Source organism: Mastomys coucha, unplaced genomic scaffold (assembly GCF_008632895.1).
Source record: "Mastomys coucha isolate ucsf_1 unplaced genomic scaffold, UCSF_Mcou_1 pScaffold18, whole genome shotgun sequence".
Lineage (NCBI taxonomy): Eukaryota > Metazoa > Chordata > Mammalia > Rodentia > Muridae > Mastomys > Mastomys coucha.
In genome coordinates, this window is record NW_022196900.1 from 60,637,306 (window position 1) to 60,654,441 (window position 17,136).

General features: G+C 43.8%; 1 protein-coding gene across 3 annotated transcripts in view; it reads left to right on the forward strand.

Moving 5' to 3' along the window:
* Positions 1 to 16,802: 16,802 nt before the first annotated feature.
* Positions 16,803 to 17,136, forward strand: part of Ak4 (adenylate kinase 4) — a 57,730-nt gene continuing 57,396 nt past the window's right edge. The window contains exon 1 of one of the 3 annotated variants that reach the window (XM_031377951.1): positions 16,803 to 16,903. The gene's annotated coding sequence lies outside the window, so the exon portion shown is untranslated. Of the gene's footprint in view, positions 17,087 to 17,136 lie in introns of all 3 variants that reach the window. The other 2 variants (XM_031377952.1, XM_031377950.1) reach the window with 2 other exon arrangements.

Consider the following 17,136-nt stretch of genomic DNA (forward strand, 5'->3'; position numbering starts at 1 on the left):
GGACAAAGGTATTTTTATTTCTACTTTACAGATACTGACAGAGAAAGGGAGGAGAGGGGCCTGGTGAGAGTCTGCACAGCCAGGGTGTAATAGAGTGGTAGAGCTGAGATTCTTGCCCTGGTACATCCTGACAAAGAGCATGCTCATTCTACTATGCATACTGCCTCTGCAGTATAAAGACGGAAACAGTCCCCTCTACAACATCAGGACCAGGAGGATCTGCCTGTCTATGGGCCACTATGTTTCCCCCCTCACCATTTTCATGTGTATGTGTTGTGTCATGTGCAAGAATGTACATATGCATGGCTTTGTTTTGTTTTGTTTTGTTGCTTGTTTAGCACATAAGTGTGCTTGAGCATGTTGAGGCCTGAGGCTGACATTTGTAATCATCATCTGTGTCATTCTTCCACTTTACTGCGAATGAGGCTGACGTTTGTAATCGTAATCATCATCTGTGTCATTCTTCCACTTTACTGCGAATGAGGCTGACGTTTGTAATCGTCATCTCTGTCATTCTTCCACTATGTTGCGAAAGAGTCTCTCAAAACCCAAAGCTTGTTGATACTGCTGTGAGTTTTCATTGTCCAGAAATCTACCACTGAGCAAGATTGCATCAGTCAACTTTGAAAGCATCCTGAGTGGGGAGGGGAGAGCCCTGTTCCGCGTTCTCTACTGAACCTTCATCTTCAAGATCTAATTACACGTTCAGCAAATGCTTCAAGTGCATACTCTATGGCAGGGCTAAGAATTTGCTCTCTCTCTCTCTCTCTCTCTCCTCTCATGGAGTTTACATCTGAATAGTTCTTGTTTGAAGTTCTGGCCAAAGCAATTGAGTTGGGTTTTTGATAAACAGGGTAGTGTATCAGGAATAGGAGGGCAAAGGACCGGTTGAAAGGCACAGTAAAGGAGACCCAGAGACTTGCCATTTAAAGTTGTCAATGTAGTCAGTGACAGAAAGCAACCAGCATTTAATTAAATTATTCTCATAGTTGCTAATAGACCACCTCTAAAGGCTATAGGTCCTCATTGCTGCAAGCGTCCAAGAAGAGACTGCTCATGTTTCAGGGATGCTATTCAGAGAATCTATGGAGCTGGGGCATGGGCCTTACCCCCATGGTGACTTCAGGCAAGTTACTATGCCCATTTCTTCATCTGTAACCAGAGGAAACACATCCCTCTAAGGGATGTTATAAGTCAATGGTCAAGTATTACCAGCAAGTCTTACAGAGCTGGAATATGCGGCTTTTGCACCCTTTTAAGAATATGATTCTGTGATTATACATTCAGCCTCTTTGGGTCCATTGTACATGGATTTCTATCCAAGTGTCTTGACTAGGAGATGGTGGGACAGCCTCTGTGGGTTTCCAAATTGCCTTTTCAGGAAGCTGGAAGGTTTTATGAGTTGGAAGAGGAACACCCAATTCTTCTAGTAGGAATAACTTTCCTTGCTGAGCCAATAGTTCTTCACTTCATTTCATGATGGTCGTAATTGGAATTCCCCCAGAGGATTTCCAATTTTGAGAGAAATGCCTTCAAACCTGAAGGCAAAGAGATGAAGAAAAAAAGCATTGGGGGTATGGCTGGGTGGTGGAAGGGCTCAACCAGCTAACTGAAGGTTTAGCACCATGAAGGCAAGAAAAACAGGAATGTGTGTATGTGTGTGTGTGTGTGTGTGTGTGTGTGTGTGTGTGTCAGGGGTACTTAAAAAGCCATAATCAAGGCATAATTCAATGAATATCCTTCTTTTATGAACAGCTAGGGCCCCAAGAGCTTCCTGAACAAATAGGCTCTGCTAGTGGGAAATGTGATCTGATTTTTCCTCTTCCTTTGCCATGAAAATTTTCCACTCCCACTAGCAGCTCTTTTGGCTCAGAGCCAAGAGTCAGGAGCCTCTTTCCCTACTTTTCCCAGAGGCCCAGAGGTGGTTCCAGAGTTTGGCCTCCTGGGCTTCCCTGCTGCTACTCCAGCATGGTGGTGTCAGAGGTTTTATTCAGCCCAGGCAGAGAACTGGAGCCTCCTTTTCCCTGTCCCATTTTGGTGTGTGCTTTTGAAAAGTCAATCAGGGGAATCTTGTGGGAGGTGACAGGGGACCCTGGGTACTAGAATGGGTTTTAGATGTAAAGCACCAATTGCAGACTTTTGTCTTCAAAGTGTGTACTGTGGGTACTACATTTTGGTTTGCTTTTTATTTATTTGTTTTGAGAAAAGTTTTCAGTAACCCATGCTGGCCTTGAACTTACTACATATTGGATGACTGTGAACTCCTAATTTTCTCATCTCTACCCTTCGAGTGCCAGAACTGCAGATATGTGACACCACACATCCTTTTTGTTTTTTTCAAGACAGGCTTTCTCTGTGTAGCCTTGGCTAGCCTGGAACTCACGCTGTAGACCAGACTAACCCCAAACTCAGAGATTTACCTGTCTTCTGCCTCCTGAGTACTGAGATTAAAGGTTGTGTCACCACCACCTGAGTTGTTTGTTTTATTTCTAAAAATATTACTATGTAGCCCTCTCTGGCCTGGAGGTTGATATGTAGATGAGGCTAGCCTTAAATGTATAGTGAGCCACCTGGTTCTGCCTTCCAGGGCTAGGACTGCAGGTATACAATACCATACACTGTTTGTTTGTTTTGCTTTTGAGATGGACTCTTACTAACACTCTAATCTCTTACTAGTTCATTATCCAAGTGAATTTCTCATGCCGTGGTTGTGTATACTTGATTCTTAGAATAATTACATATTAATTGTCAGTCACCCCTGCCAGAATGCAGTGCCTGGCTGTATTCCCAGGGCTGGACCAAGAAGGCCTTCAGTAAATGTAGTGATAGATTAAATGACTGAATGGCTAGTTTGGTAAGAGATAATAAACACAATTCTTTCTGCAAGGGAAAGGGCTAGGGAAGGTGGGGTGTTGGTGATGTGAGAGTCTTGAGCTGGGGTACATAATCAGACAGTAGAGATGAGATGTGGAAGAGGGAAAAGAGTAGAGGGGATGAGATTCACTTGGTCCTGAACCAGGACTAGTACACTTTGTATGGGCAGAGGAACACCATTGAAATTAAGCAAACAGGAATAATAATATAAAGTATGAAAGCCGGTGTGGAGGGCTAGACCTGTAATTCCAGAACTCAGGTGTCAGAGGCTTGTAGATATCTGTGAGTTCAAAGCTAGCTCTCTCTACATGGTAAATTCCAGGCCAGGAAGAGCTACATAGTGAGACTCTGTCTTTAAATAAAAGGGGGGGGGGTAGCGTTCTGAGTCTAGAGTTCCAATTAACCACTGGGTTTGGGTCCAGTACCGCAGGGAACTGAACCCTAAACTTTACTTGGACCTGCAGAGTCAGTCCCCTTCCCCCACCCTATCACCTATCACTGAGCCCACCCACTCTGTCAATACGGTACTACTTAGAGTCTGGACCCGGAACTGTAGCCAGAACTTCAGCCATTCTTCCAACCGTGCTGATCTGGGACCAGTTGAAATTTGAACCCTGAGACCCAGAATGTCCCCAAGACCAAAAGCCAAACATCATTCATCTGGTTCACAACTTGACAGATTGGGGTAAAGACAAGCACCCAAACACCTACTCAACAAAGTCAATATCCACACTGGGATCCCATGTCAAAAACACAGATGTAAACAGCAAAGACAATATGCCTCCTCTGGAAACTAGCACCTATTATAATACTCCCAAAGAGATCAGCTTAGCTGAACCACAAGACAAAGACTTCGAAATAGGAATAGGAATATGTCCAATGACCTTAAAGAGGCTATGAAAAAAAATGCCCGAATGAAGACCGTGAAAACGCAAACAACTGAATGAAAAAACGAATACAATTCAAGATACGAAAATAGAATTTAACAAAGGGATAGAATGGCTAAAGACAAGTCAAACTGAAGTAAAGCCTGAATTGAAAAAATCAGGAAGTGAAGGCTCAATGCCCCAATGTAGGGGAATGCTAGGGCAGTGAGGCAGGAGTGGGGCTGGGGAGCACCCTCAGAGAAGCAGGGAGGGATGGGGTAGGGGAAACCGGGAAGGGGGATAACATTTGAAATGTAAATAAATAAAATCACCAATAGAAAATTAAAAAAAAGAAAAAGAAAGAAGCAGGAAGTAACACAACAAGCTCAGAAGAAAGCTTCACCAGCAGATTGAATGAAATGGAAGAGGAAATATCAGGTCTTGAAGACAAAGTAGAAGAAACGGATAAATCATCCAAAGAATATGTTAAATATAAATTTAAAATCTAGGCATTCAGATTTTACATGAAGAGACCAAACCTATGAATAATTGATATAGAGGAAGGAGAAGAAACTCAAGTGAAAGCCATAGAAAATATCTTTAACAAAATCATAGAATAAAAATTTTCAAATCTAAAGAAAAAGATTCCTATCAAAGTACATGAGGTATACAGAACACTAAACAGATAGGACCAGAAAAGAAACTCCCTTTGGCATATAAATGTACAGATCAAAGATATGGGTAAAAGTGAAGTCACATAGAAAGACAGGGTCAATAGAAGAGCTTTTCAGGGACTTTCGATAGAGATTTTGAAAGCCAGAAGGGCCTGGGCAGACATTCTATAAGTTCTGAAAGATGGCATAATGCCAGCCCAGACTACCATGACCAGCGAAACCATCAATCTTAATTGAAGGAGAAAGAAAAACTTTTCATAATAAAAAGAAATTTAAGGAATTTAAATATATTAGCTGTGCAGAAGTCATTAGAAGGACAACTGTAGTCTGATCAGGTTAGCTACATCCAAGAGGACACAAGAAATAATCCCTGAACAGTTTACCAAAAGAGCTGTATAGGTGAGTTACATTGCATCCCCCGCCCCCACCTCCTTTTCTGACCAGGAGGTTAACTTTATATTTTTGAGACAGAATCACCTTGAGATTAAGCCTCTAGCTGTTCTGGTGCTTGCTATGTTAGCCAGGCTGGCTTGGAACTCACAGAGATCCCCCTGCCTCTGCCTCCAGAGTGCTAAGATTAAAGGCATGCACCACAACACCCAGCTCAAACTCCTTTTCTCATTTATATATTTATTTGAGGGGAGGGGGAAGGGGAGTATATACTATGTACTGGTGTGGAGACCAGAGAACAACTCTTCTCTTCTTGAACCATGAGGGTCTTGGGGATCAAAGTCAGTTTATCAGGTTTGGGGGCGAGCACCTTTACCCAGTGAACCATCTGGGTGGCCCAAGGAGCAATCTGGCTGGCCCTATTCTAGAATCTTGAGCATGCTAAACAAGTATTGAACTGCGTCCCTGCCTAAGAAGGTTTTGATTCATTCATCTATGTTATTTTTGGCAGCCATATATCAGCCTCATCAATGACCTGGGACACAGGATGACAAAGCAAATAAGGTCCCTAGGAGATAAGAGCAGGAACTTATCAGGAACTTGGCTTGAACCCACTCTTGACTTACTGTATAATCATTGACCATCCAGTGATTGTGTATCAGTTTTTGTGACCCATAAAACAGAGACAATACCGCCTTTTAATTGGTTTGTCTCTTGAGTTGCAAAGCCGTTAACTCTGACCTTATCATGTGGGTAGCACTCAGCAAACATCTGATATTAATGTGACTCCCTTGATCACTTTATAACACAGGCTGGCCTGGAACTTACGAAGTAGCTCAAGCTGGCTTTGAATTCAAGATGATCCTGCTGTCACAGCCTCAGAATTGCTGGGATTTTTCTCCCCTGGGGCATGGTTTTGCTATGTAGGTAGCAAATGGCCCAGAACCTACCATGTAACACAGGCTGGCTCTTCATGGATGGGTATACTAATACTCCTGGCTTTAACATGACTCCTCCTGGGACTTACTGTCCCCAGTATGGAAATGGAGGTGAGAACATGTGTCTGCTTTTTATAGGTAAAGAAACAAAAGTTGGGAAGGTTAAGAAACTTCCTAAGTCAAATAGGAGGGGGTGGGAGTGGGGGGAGGGGAACTCTGCCCTGTTACAGTAACTTTTATTTGCCTGAAGTTTTTGTCATCTCCCAGGCTTATTGCCTCAGTCTACTAACCTAGACCTAGTCCTGGAAGCTTCTAGCCTCTTTATCTTATCCAGGCTTAGAAATTTTTTTTTTTTTTTTTTTTTTTTTTTTTTAGCCTCTGAGACTTACTGAATAAGCTCACCCTTTCTAATTCTGAGCTCTGGTTGGGTGGTTCTGCTCAGCTATCCTGGCTTAAACGGATTCAGTATGACTTCTCTCTCAACCTCTGACTGAATTGCTCTGCTTGACCTCAGATTAACTCAAGCAATCTGTCCTAATCTTCTGGCTCCCCTGGAGTCTCTGGCTCCTTCTGTTTTCACCTGTATCTAGATTGTTCTCTCTTCAGCCTGTCTCTGTAAGACTCTCCTGGTAAAACTGTCTCCTGTCTTTCTGCCCTGCTCTCTTAAGTCACCTTTCCTTCCAGTCTCTTCTTTTGAGAGTTGGGCGTGTCCTAGCTCTGACTCAGTCTGTCAAATCTTTCTCTGATTTGTCACTCTGTCTGCTCCTCAATTAGACATCACTTTCAAACACAGATGCTTTCTTCTACAAACTTTCGTTGTTTGGGATTAAAGGTATGTACTAAGGGTGTGTCTATGTTCCCAGCTAGAGTAGCCTTGTTGCTGGATTAAAATTAGGAGACATCTTCCCCCTTTCTGTTTAAGCTTAAAATTGTACACAGTGTAACTATTAAATCTGAAACAATTATCAGTTCCCCCAAATTTAAGTCTGAATGTCCTTAGGAAGATCTGTGGATGGGATGATGCTTCCTGACCACAGTCCGGGTCACCTGTTCTCAGCAGCAGTCCATTTCAGCACCAAGGTTTTTCAGTCTGCCTGTTTAATAAATGATTTGCCCTTCTTCAGCTGGTTTGTTGAACTGACTCTGTCGGGGTTCAGAAATCAGCGCACAAACCACTCAGACTCTGGTCCCGGTTAAGTAAGAATAGTTTATTGAATGAACACCCCAAGACTGATAGATCAGGGTCACAGCCTAGATTCGGGAGCTAAGATTGAGCCCTGAATGTTTTTCAGGGCCCGCTTATGAAGGCTAAAACTGCAAAAACCACAGTGAGCTCATGGGCAGGTGTAGGAAGTGCTGCCCAGTGGTTGGTTCTGACTCAAGCTTATTTTGGCTAGCTAGACAGAACAGTTCTACCTGATCTTTACTCTGATTAGTCCTAAGTGAAGCTTATGGTTGTGGAATTTAAGATTAACAAACCTCAGAATACATAGGACCTAACAGGGTATGAGGTCAGCTTGACCCTGCTCTAAGTCAAGCTATTTTCTATATCATTATTACAGCAACAATATGAAATCCCTGGCAGGCATATTACAACAACATGAAATGACCAGCAGGTGTGGAACAAAAGGGTTACAGCTATGCTAAGGGGCAGGTCTTAACTCTTTTGGCAGGGTGGGATCAACTTTCTGAACTGTCTGCCTTGATGACTTTCTACGTCTCTTCCTTCCTTGAGTCATGTGGAAGCTTCTCTTACTCAGATTGCATCTTTTTTTTTTAAAGATTTATTTTATTTTATTTTATTTATTTTATGTGTATGAGTACACTGTAGCTGTACAGATGGTCATGAGCCATCATGTGTGTAGCTGCTGGGAATTGAACTCCAGCCCCACTTGCTCCAGCCTGCTCACTCCTGCCCCGCCCGCTCTGGCGTTATTCACTGCAGTTGTCTTCAGATGCACCAGAAGAGGTTGTCCAATCTCATTATGGGTGGTTGTAAGCCACCATGTGATTGCTGGGATCCGAACTCAGGACCTTCGGAAGAGCAGTCAGTGTTCTTACCTGCTGAGTCATCTCGCCAGCCCTCAGATCGCATCTTTATCAATTTTGATGAAGCCCTTAGTCTTTCATTATCTATAGAAATATAGACAAAACCTCTTTCTCAATTTAACACATTCCCTGACTTCCATTCTGATGTTAAAACATCTTTAAAGTATACAGGTTGATCTAATTCAGCATTTTTTCCACAACCCAGTGTCTTTCTGTAAGCCTCTTCCCCCTTTATTTTCGAGGTATCATTAGATCTTTATGAATTCACATATAAACTAGACATTTAGGCATTCGCATTTCATGCCCAGCTCCACACCTTCGGGCTGGACTTCTAATGGGCTGTCTATCTTAATCCTCAATTTCATCAGCTACCATAGGTTCACAATTAAGCATTTCCTGGTCTCTTATTTCCCTTGTCTTATATCTTTCAAGCCTCTGTAATATCATAGCTAATTTTTCTTGTTGTATAGCTAGTTTTAAAAATCTTTTCTTGAGAGGAAATATATAAATATTGCAATGGAAAGTAGGGAGGGGGTTATTCCTGTGGTCACAGTTGCAAGAAGAACTGCTATGGTTCTTAAAAGTAACCTCTCTGTCCCCTCAACTCCTACCCTTGGTCTTAAGGGATCTGAAATGAAGTTTCTCATTTTTCTAATGCAGGAAAAGTCTGTCTACATAATGAAGATTGTCTTTTGGGGTGACTTACTGTGATTCACTGTCTCAGAGGCTCCTATGTCATTCCTTGCTCGGGGCTCAAGGCTCCTGCTGCTTTGGAGTTTCTGAGTCTCTTGAGGATCCAGTTGAAATTGAAATAGAAGAACCAATGTTTCTCTGGGGACAATTCCAGGTGAGTTTCCCTTCTGTGGCCTTCTGTCAGATGTCTCCTGTCTTTGACAACTCAGTCAGACATCTTTTGCTTTCTGCAACATTGGTGGGTTTTCTTCAATTACAATTTATTCTCCTTCCAACCACATTGAGTGCCAAATGTAAATGTAGCTTTTGTTCTCCTGTGCAAACACAGAACAGCCTACTTGAATGGACAAAAGGAGAACCTTCCAATTGGTCTGCATCTGGGAGCCAATGGTATTTGTTCTATGTCTCTGTTCTGGAGTAAAACAGGGAATGAGGCTTTTGATCTTTTCCTTCTAGTCTCTGGGTGTGGTGGCAAGTAGAGGGGATTGTTGCTTTGAAATCTGAAATATCATCAGGAAGGTGAAATTTTGAGATAAAGTTTTCTGAGCAGATGCACACAGAAGGGTAAAGAGAGATGGCTTACTCTTAGGATGAAAACCAAAACAAATGCTCAGAACACTTTAGTTGCACTTGGGAATCATCCTCGACAGTTAATGACTGTTGAGAAAGTCACTTGACAAGTCAGATTTTGATAAAGATGATGGCAGTTATCTATACCTGTCAATAGGAGAGCTCTTTGCAGAAGATCTGAAGCTCTTGGCTCCCATGGTGGTGGTAACAGTGTGAAAAGACCACCATCTTGTTGTTTTATTAGATCACAATAAAGGGAGGAGAGTGAACCCTTTTGCCTTAATAAAAATCTCTTGTGTCAAGAAGTATTTTGGAAAAAGAAGTGGCTCCTCTTCATCATGGTTTGTTTCAGGAGATTTGAGAGAACAGTCCTAGCCACCACTAAGTAAAGGATCTGTTACACTTCAGGCTGAAGAACTGCAGAGAACTTCCCAGGTGGGTGAAAATGATAACACTAACTGCAAGCAGAAGCAAGACCGAGGCAAATGAACACAATCTGAAACTAGGAGTTTCAATCAGAAAATAATAGCTTTCTGATTTCCCACGATGCATGTACTAGGAAGTTCTCAAACAATGCACATCAGAGAGAGGGAGAGACAGAGAGAGAGAGACAGAGACAAAGACAGAGAGAGACAGAGAGAGAGTGAGAGAGACAGAGAGGGACAGAGAGAGACAGAGAGAGAGAAGGAAGAAGAGGATGACGAGGAAGAGAAAGAGGAAGAGGAGGGAGGAGGAAGAGGAGATGGCAGTTTTACCCAGAATTTTACAGAGATAGGTTGAAGAGAGAATAAGCTAGACACAGGTGAAGAGAGAATGAGCCAGAGAATCAGAAGGAGCCAGAAGATTAGAACAGATTGGTTGAGTTAGTTTGAGACCAAGGAGAGCAATTCAGTCAGAGGCTGAGAGAGAAGGCAGACTGAATCAGTTTGAGCCAGAACAGCTGAATAGAGCAGCCAGCCAGAGCTCAGAAATAATTAGAAAGGGTGAGCTTATCTAGTAAGTCTCAAAGGCTGACAATATTCTAGGCCTAGATAAGATTGTAAGGAAGCTAGAAGCTTCCAAGACTAGGCCTAGGTTAGCAGATGAAGGTAGTAAACCTGGGAGATAACAATTACTTCAGGCAAATAAAAATAAAAATTATTGCCCTCTGTCCCATTGGACATCAGACCACTGTATCTGAAGCCAAGCTGAATAGACTTCTTCATGAGATTTCAAGAACATTTCCCATATTCTATTGGTATGGGTTGGAGTTCTTTTTGTCACTGGGTGGTAATTTGTTTGTTTGATTAGTCCCTCTTTATGTAGTTCTGGATCCATTCACCTTGGATTTCTGACCATGCTCTTTCACCTTCCAAGTGCTAGGATCACAGGCTTGTGACATGCCGCCTGGCTAGAGATGGAGTTCTTATGTTTTGTTTCCCCAAAGTAAGCCTAGAAGCTTTGGAATCACCCATGCTAGGCAGCACTCCAGTGCTGTCTCTGGCTCAAACTGCTTCTACTTTTTTGGAGACAAGATTTTACTCAAATTTATTTTGAACTCATTCTATAGCCCAGGCCAAATTTTTAATTGATTAAACTGTTGTGATTTTAAGACAGAGTCTCACCTCGTGTATGTGTGCAGCTGGCTCAGAGCACGATATGTAAACCAGCTGGCCTAAACCCATGTTTGAGCAGTGTTCTCTGATGGACACCCTACAACTACCGTGGCTGCTCACTTGTACATAACTCTTGCCTTCTACTTAAATCTAAATCCCCTATTGTTCCTCTTTCTAATGCCTTCACATTGAATACATCTCCTCATTCCCCTTTTCAATATTAGTTTCTTTTCTACTCTTTTTATTGACTTATTGAGGACAGCTGGCTGACCCAGCTTGTCAGGACTGCCAGGGGCAGAGACTCTGACCCTAACTCTTGTAACAAAACTATCAGTGAAGCCTGGAGGAGCCAGAAGCCATGCACATGAGGGGCAACCTGCCTCACAGTCAACGGAACAAATAAGCAGGCATTCTGCTTCCTTGTTTTTTTTTTTATTTGTTTAGTTTTAAAGATTTGTTTATTTTATGTATATGAATACACTGTACCTGACTACAGACACACCAGAAGAGGGCATTGAATCTCATTAGAGATAGTTGTGAGCCACCAGGTGGTGGCTGGGAATCGAACTCAGGAAGAACAGTCAGAGTTCTTAACTGGTCCTTACTTGTTTTAAACGTTGATGTTGCAGGCACTTTTCTAAGAGAGAAGGGTATCAGGTCAGGTTCCATGGCCTTCTCTTCATAATTAATGGGGTTCTAGATGTAAAGCAAGACAGCCAAGCACAATTCTAACCGAGTGACAATATGAAAAACCTGCTGTGTGTTTAACTCTGTTGCAGAGCCAGGCAGAGGTCCAGAGTGGGTGGTGAATAAGCTGGACTTTGAAGGTTGAGTAGGTATCCCCTAATTATTGATTGACTGATTTTGTTTTTAACTTTAATTAAAACTATTTTATGTATATGAATGTTTTGCCTGCATGTATGTTTGTGCGTCACATATGTGTCTGATGCCCATAGGGGCTAGAAGAGAGCATCAGATCTCCTGGAACTAGAGTTACACATGGTTGAAAAGCTGCCATGTGGTTGCTGGGAATCTAGGGTCCTCTGGATAAGCAGCCAGTGCTCTTAACTATTAAGTCACCTCTCCTGTCCCCTGTTTAATTTGTTTGTTTGTTCTTCTTTGCTGGTTTAATTTTTTTGAGACAAGGTTTCTCTATTATGTAGCACTGGCTGTCCTGAAACTCACTCTGTAGACCAGGCTGGCCTTGAACTCAGAGATCCACCTGCCTCTGCCTCCTGACTTCTGGGATTAAAGGTGATCTCCAGTTGTTTGTTCTGATTTGGTTTTCAAATAGCTTCTTACTACAGTGCTTTGGTGGACCTCTAACTTGCTATATAGACCAGGCTGGCCTTGAACTTGTGTCTTTCTCCTGACTCAGTTTCACAAGTGCTAAGACCTCGGGTTACACCTCCATGGCAGGCTAGCAGCCCCTCTTTAGTTCGATAATGAGAACATCCCAGGTCTGAAAGGGGCAGATCTGAAAGGGAAAGAACTGGTCAGAGTAGGTGAGACACAAAAGAGGCATTTTTGTCACCGTGAGATGAGAGTACAGAGCCTGTTTAATCATCAGTGGCTGCTTGCTGGGCAATACAAACATGAGATAGTGTATTTTTTCCTAAACATTTTGACAGTTGGTCTGTGTAACAGTCAGTTTTGTGTCACTGTAATGAAATAACAGATATTGGCTACTTATGAGGTAAGAAGAGGTTTATGTTAACCTATAGCTCTGGAGATTCAAGTGAAATATCAGATACCTGTGGATGGTAATGTGAGTTTGGGGATAGAAGGAAGAGGGAGATGGGGAGGGGGAGAGGAACAGATAGAGACAGATAGACAAATGCCTTTTGAATGTATGGCTCCCAGTGACCTAAGAACCTTCCAGAAGGCATCTCTTAACTATCCACAGCATCTCTCAGTACCTCCCACCTTGTGGAGCAGGCTTTCACATAATGACCTTTGGGAAACATCCATCAAAACATAGCCCAGGTGATTCTAGTACATTTCTGGGACCATTGAACTAAATAAATAACGCCAACCAATATAGATGAGACAATTTATGTTTATAGTTTTTATTGAGTAAATGCTCTTACTCTACATTCATTGACTGGCTGGGGAGTGGTTCAAGTATTCAAGCACTTGGGAGACTGAGTCTGGAGGATCAAGAGTTCCAGGCCATCCTTCCATACATAGTAAGTTTGAGGCCAGCCTGGAGGCTCTGCCTCAAAACCAAAATAAACTGAGATTACCCTCTTTTACTTTGACTGAAAAGTTTCCTGGCAGATGTTCTTAAACTTTTTCTGATTTTGGATTCCTTGAACCGATAATAGTAAGTTATTAAGCTTACTATTACTTACATAGCTCCAGTAGGTCTGGAGCCCCTTACATCGCACAGGGTGGCTTCAAACTATGGATCCTTCTGCCTCTGAGGGGTGTGATTACAATTGCTACTCCACATCGCCACAGGGACTCCTGACTGCCTGTATGTCTCCAGGGTTGGCTCAGTAGCTGCTGCTGCTATAGGGCCTCTGTGTGCATTATTAAATGAACAAATGTGGCAGAATCAGTTGGCAATCTAGTAACTCACCTTAACCAGGAATGCTGGGACTGAGGGAGCCCAGATGCTAGCTTTTAATTTAACAAATTAATAGGCATCATAGTCATATGTTAACGAACACACGTCCCTCCTGCCAGAGATAAGGAGAATGATTCTCTTAGCAAGCAGGAACTTTCTTCAAGCTCCTGAGAGAATGGTGTTTTTTTGTCTAAATGCACTACCTTGGGAAAAGAACTTTCTTGGGGAACCACACAAGGACATAGACCACCTTTGATGTCTTTCAGAGATGATAAACATTTTGATTTATACTAGCCAATTTTGAGAATACTACTTCATATAAATACATTTACATGAGTGCTGGGAACTGAACTGAAGTCTTCATGCTTGCACCAGAGGCACCTCACAGACCCATCTATCTCTCCAGCCCCTAGAAATTATTTAGAAAATAATTTAACAGTTAGTATTTCTTACATAACTTAATTGAAGGGCTAAGATTTTTTTCTGCTGGAATTTTATCTAATATAAATGTAAAGTTGTTCTTTGTGAAAGTTGTTCAGTGTCTCTGGACACTGCGAAACAAAAGCCACGGCTTGTATCTCATCAAGAGGACACAAAGCCTGTGGCTTCAGGCACTGTTCAATATATATGAGGAAAGAAACTGATGTAGCCATTCAGGATTTGAGGGAAACAAGATGACACAAGACACCACAGAGGAGAGAGAGTCATGGGGACAGGTGTCTTCGGGATTAATTTTAAGTTTCTAAATATGGATCTCTTTAGGCAAATGAGGGCTTTTCAGGAAAGCTAATTTTAATGTGACGACCAGAACCTGGAATTTGGATGTTCCCCCTCTGGTGTCCTCCTTGAGCCATTAAGCTGCTCTTTAGCTTCAAGGTCAGCAAAGTCTGGTTTATGACTTTAGAAAAAGAGAATGAGGATGTATCTCCAGAATTCACAGTCTCAAAATCAATGGAGTAGCCGGTTGTGGTGGCTCAGGCCTTTAATCCCACCACTGCTGGGGTAGAGGCAGGTGGATATCTTTGAGTTGGATGCCAGCCTAATATGCATACTGAGACCAGACCATGCAGGGCTACATCGGGACCCTGTTTCAAAAACAACAAAAAGGAAATTTCCTACTGGGTTTTACAATTTTATTTAAAATTTTTATTTTATGCAGGTGGATGTTTCACCTGGATTTATATTTGTGTAGTACATGCATTCCTGATACCTGTAGGGGCCAGCCCCCTTGGAACTTGGGTTATAGATGTTTTTGAGGGGCTATGTGGGTGTAGACGGAACCTGGCTGGGTCTTCTGAAAGAGCAGCCAGTAATCTTAACAGCTATGGAGCCATCTCTCCACCCTGATACTGGCCTCTCTCTGTGTGTGAGTGTTTGTGTGTGTGTGTGAGTGTTTGTGTGTGTGTGTGTGTGTATGTGAGAGAGAGAGAGAGAGAGAGAGAGAGAGAGAGACAGAGAGACAGAGAGAGACAGAGACAGAGACAGAGAGACAGAGAGAGAGAGAGGAGGAGAGGCTTACTTATGTAGCTTGGCTGGCCTAGAAGGCACTCTGCAGACCAGGCTGGCCTTAAACTCAGAGATCCACTGGGTGCTTTCTTCCCTTTGCTAGGATTAAAGTTGTGAGCCACTGTGCCCAACGCTCCTGGGCTCTTTAAAGACATAAAGTTAGGTTTGTGTGTGTGTGTGTGTGTGTGTGTGTTTTCAAAATCATGTCAAGGTGAACAGCTCCAGGTTATCCCCTCCAGGAAGCACTTCTGTGTGCCAACTGTCTTTTTGAGGTCCCTAGAGACAAACAGCCAAGTTCCTCACCTGCAGCATCATTATCCCTGTGGTGAACTATCAGAGCCCTCCTGCTAAATAGAGGACCCAGGGAAGGTGGCTGGCTCCCTTTGCATTTTGGGATAGGGTTTCTCCTTGAACCTGGATGGAACTCACCAGTTTGCCTGGGCTGGTTGGCCAATAAGCTTCAGGGATCCTGCTGTCTCCTTCTCCCTGCACCGTATCCAACCATTACTACACAGGTGCTGGGGATTGAATTCAAGTCCTCATGCTTTGGTGGCATACTCTTTGCAAGTGAGCCTCCTTCTGGCCCTCAGCAAGATGGTTTAACAAGCTCTCCAGGTGGTCTGATGGAGGCGTCTAACCATCACTGTAAAGAGCTATCAGCTGTTTTATGGCAGAGCAAATGGCAGGAAGACAAGAGATTTAGGCCCCCTCACACTAGAAGCCTTTCTCTTTGTTCTTCAGCAAATGGCTCATCGAAGGAGCCCACAGTAAGGTCTATAGCACACTGGGATATTTTAGGAAACGAGTCTATGGAACAAATGTTGGCACAGGGGGTTGGTGGCCTGAGTGTTTTTGTCTTGCCAAGACTGTGTGTGGAATGGCAATGAGGGAAGCTGGGTTGGCAAGATACCATATCAGGCTCTGTCTCCTGCCTCCAGCACACACTACCGCCAGGAATCTAGGAGGCTCTTTCCCACAGAGTCCCCACTGCACTGTTTCTCACCAGCTCTCAGTTATGCTCAGAATTCTACAAAGGATTTCCAGCAAGGCAGGCAGGTACCTTTGGAAGGAGGTGGGACACGCCAAGGTGGGCAAGTAACAGAAATGGGTTTTTTACTTTAGTAGCATTCCTCGTAACTGCAGAGAAAATAGAAGGGTGCAGGTGACCATCCCAGTACTTGGATGAGAAACTGAGGGCTTGCATGCAACTTGGAAACAGAATTTCGAGTATAGGCAGCAGGGCTTGGTGACCTATTACTATAATCCTGGTATTGAGAAAGTTGTGGCAAGAGCATCGTGAGTTCAAAACTAGCCTGGGCTGTGAAGAGAAGCCCTGTTTCAAATCAAAACAAAGGCTGAGGCATGTGGGAATATAGGTTGGTATGTGAGGGGCAAGGAAAAGAAAGCCCTGGAATCGTCCGTCCTCTTCCTCGGAGTACAGCCAAAGTTATCCTTCTCTTCCTCTTTTCCAGGGCGCTGGCTTTGGAGCCAGTCAAGGTTTCAAAACTTTGGCTAAGACTATGGGGCCAGGATTCGATCCTTGTTGTATATCAAGCAAACAGAAGAGCGTTGGGCACACAGAATTTTTTTTTTTTTTTTTTTTTTTTTTGAGACTGGGTTTCAATAAGTAAGTAGTTCAATCCCTCCCACAACTTTCTACTCTTGCCAGGGCCTGCTGTGAATACTGGTGTAAGCCACCCTGGTTTAGGGGACAGTTTCAGGCGGTTTGATTTCCTCACAGGGATTAAAACAAAACAAAACAAAACAAAACAAAAAAAGATGTCTACTCTACATTGGAGCATAAGTATATGATCGAATGGTGCATATTCCAATCCTTTCTCCATTGGTACCTGTAAAGGTTGCATAATAAAATCACACAACCTAGAATTGAATGCAGGGTAGGCGCTCAACAAGTTGTGTTTTTCCTTCCCCTTGACAATAGACCGGGTCCCCAGGCGGTTCCTTTCCCTCTGGGCGTCTCCATCTCCGTTCGCCCCCGCAGCTTCAGCTTAGCCCCGGACACGCCAGGAGGGGAGAGGAGGGGGCGCGGTGGCGGTAGCGCAGAGCCGGCTCCGGGCTTACGTAAGAAGCAGTGAGTCCCGCGCGGCCAGCCGGGCAGAGACGGCGCCGCCCAGCGGGATCCGGGCTCAGTCTTGCTGTGCTCTTTCCCACCGAGGTGTGTGTCTCCCTGGCTGCTCCGGGCGGAGGTGGGCCCCTCCAGTCGCGGGCAGCGGCCACTCTGGGGACGCGACAGTCACCGAAGCGGCGGGCGAGCTGCTCCCGGTCTGCCCACGTGCGGGGGACACGCAGGGGCTGCCCGGAGTCGCGCGCCTGGACTGGGCAGCAGGGAAGGACCCGGGTGGGTCTGACTGACCTCTGACCCCAAAGGGCCAAGCTTGCAGGGTGGGG